Raw genomic sequence first — 3,154 nt, 5'->3', positions numbered from 1 at the left:
TTTGAAGGTTTCGAAATATTTTAGAGTATTTTAAAAGGTTCCAAGGAATTTTTAATTGATTACAGTAATTTAATATGAGATTTTAAAGGATTTGATACATCTCAGGATATTTTACTAGATTCCAAGGAGTTTTCAATTGATTTCAATAATTTAAAGCAATTTCAAAGAATTTTAACTAGTCTTTTTCAATTTTTCTGGTTGAAAGTGGAACTGCTTTGTTAAAAATCTTAGTTTTCTTTTGGTTGATGATTTATCAATTTAGTTGACAAAATTTGTTTTCTGAAAATTTAACTATTTTGTAGAATTTTTTTTTGGTTTTGTGTAAAAATTAATTTCTTTAAACTACAAGAAAATTATACTTCGTGGAAAATAAACTTCTTGTGTGCAAAGTTCATGTATTTGATTAAAAATGCCTTTTTTTCTTATACAATTCAGACTTTTGATTAAAAATGTAACGTTTTGTTTAAAAATTTTAATATTTTGTTTAAAACAAATTTAGCAAATGTTGTTTGCAGAAAACTTATTGCTTTAGTTGAAAATTTAACTATTAGTATTAAAAGTTAGTCAACTATTAATTAAAATTAATGTTATATTTTATAATTATAATATTAACATTAATAATATGTAGAATAGTAATAATACTCATAATATATACGTCTGAAAAACATAACCCCAGAATTGACTCATGCCTGAAATGAAGAATCACGCGAAACATTAAATTCGCCAGTTTTTTCCATTTCTTTCAAATGAGGATCGAGATGTAAATAAAATACCACCGAAGTCTTCCGAAGCTATCAGATCGACAATCATCGTACAGCAGAAAACCGAAGTCGAATCGTGCATTGTCGGCTTACACACGAACTCACAGTGGTAGTCATGCAGCATCTGTTTTGTGGCTCCCAAACGGTAGGTATGGTGGGGGTAAATTTCATCCACGATCTGGCAGCTCTGAACTGAGCCATTCAAATGGCTGTACGATGAATCACTCACCAACCATTCCCCCAAAGATATTATATATCTTTGCTTTCACCTTGCAATAATTGAATTCTAGACCAACTACATAGCTGGCGCAGCCACACGGCGACCGTCAACTCTCCAGAAAAATATTTTCCACAGTCCTCCAGAAAAGTGGCTAAATCCAATAGATGGCGCTCCGATCAGGTAGGCTTGTTTTTACGTTGTCATGTATAGCAAAAACACTAAAATTCATTAAAAACTTGATACTTTTTATGAATATTAAAGGAAGAACACAGTTTTCGGTGTCTTTGCGACATCGTAAAGACATCGTCAGATCATACGACTTATTTACGATATTGTAAAGACACCTTAATGACATGTACATAGGATGTCGTAAAGTTGTCGCAAAGATGTCGTAACGATGTCGTAAGGACGTCGCCAAACTTTGTGCCCACTGGGTTGTATTCATATTTTTCTATTGTTTATTTTGCTAATGTAATTAATTAATTTTATATACAATTGTGTTCATTTCAAATTTAAAATGTTGATTGATAATAATACTTGACTAATAATAATTGTAATAATAATATTTAAACATTGATAATTCGGTTGATAATATATTTTTTTATTAATTCGTCTATAGACATTTCCCCTCTCTAAAAATATATATTTATACATCATTTATTTAAAATCAGGGTGCAGACATAATTTTTACTTTATCTACAGTTGCAGGGCATATAAGTGAAAATAATGATCGTTTTTATTTTATAAAAGGGAGTTGGTAAAGAAATAAAATTTCCCTTCGGACAAGGATTTTTCGATATGGAACGGGAATTTAAAAAAAATAGAAACTGGGATTTAGAAGAAAAGATATAAAAAAATCCCTGTTGCAAGTCAAAATTCGTGACAATTTAAAAGTTCCTTCTTCCAAAATTAAAAAAAAGGAGAGTGTAAAAACGGAAAATATTCGATTGAAAGTGATTTCTATGAGAAAAATGTGTAAAATTGACAATTTAAATGATAAGAACTTGTAGCCGAGTAAATTATTTATTGTGTTGAAAGTTTTAAAAAATTATTAGTGCGAAATTATAGGATTAAATTGTGTAGCTCCGGGATGTACGTGATACTATAACAGCAAATAGCTCAATTTTCAACCCAAGAAATTAATTTTTAATCAAAATGATGAATCTTAAATGAAAAAAATAATAATTTTCAACAGACGAGTTTGTTTTTCAACCAAGTAAATATATTTATAACCCAAAAGATTAATGTTAATCTAAAATGATTATTATTTAGCTAGAATACTTGAACTTTCAACCAAAAAGAAGAATTTTTAAATAAGGAGATTAACTTTCAAAGAAAAAACTGATTTTCCACATAAAATTCGATTTTTTAACAACATGTATGAATTGTCAACGAAATAAATGAATTTTAAAGGCAGAAAGACAAATTTACATCCAAATTGTTGAACTTTGAACTAGAAAAGGTCAATTTTCCACCCGAAATAGTTATATTTTCTACTGAAATAGTTAATTTTTTAGTTAAAAAGTGGTTTTAAAGAAACTAGTTATATATTTAAAACGATACGAATTTACATTTAATATGATGAATCTTCCAACAATAAAATTAATTTTCAACAAAAGAGTTCAGCTTCCAACCGCAAATAATTGCATTTTCAAGAAAAAAGATTAATTCTTGACGAAAAATGTTTAAAAAAGTATATTATAATTTTGAAATATTTACTTTTCGAAATACTACTTCTACTCTAAAAATTACTTGAAGAACTCTCTTTTTTCATTTCGAAAAAAGGAACTTTTAAATTGTGACGAATTTTGACTTGTAACAGGGATTCTTTAAACTCCTTTCTTCTGAATCCCAGGCAAAAATTCCAGTTATGCAGTTGGCCTAGAATTCAAATATTGCAAGGCGAAAGTGTTAAAAAAATGTTTTTCAAATGAAAATAAATTTCTGATAGTTCTGGGTAAAAGATAATAATCTTTTAGATTTTTCATTACCTTCTAAATAAAAAATAATTAGCGAAAATCGTAAAATTCACTGCTTTAAGACGTAAATCCAAATGCATTTCTACTAACCACAACAAATCACTATTCATACGCAATCAAATTAAACATATTATTTGTGTAATTTTTAAATATCCGAAAAGAAAATAGTCTAAATTTTATCATATTTTTTATTG

The sequence above is a fragment of the Belonocnema kinseyi genome, chromosome 5, assembly GCF_010883055.1.
Source record: "Belonocnema kinseyi isolate 2016_QV_RU_SX_M_011 chromosome 5, B_treatae_v1, whole genome shotgun sequence".
Taxonomy (NCBI): Eukaryota; Metazoa; Arthropoda; class Insecta; order Hymenoptera; family Cynipidae; genus Belonocnema; species Belonocnema kinseyi.
The sequence above is the reverse complement of the archived record's forward strand: the minus strand, read 5'-3'. Positions refer to the sequence as shown.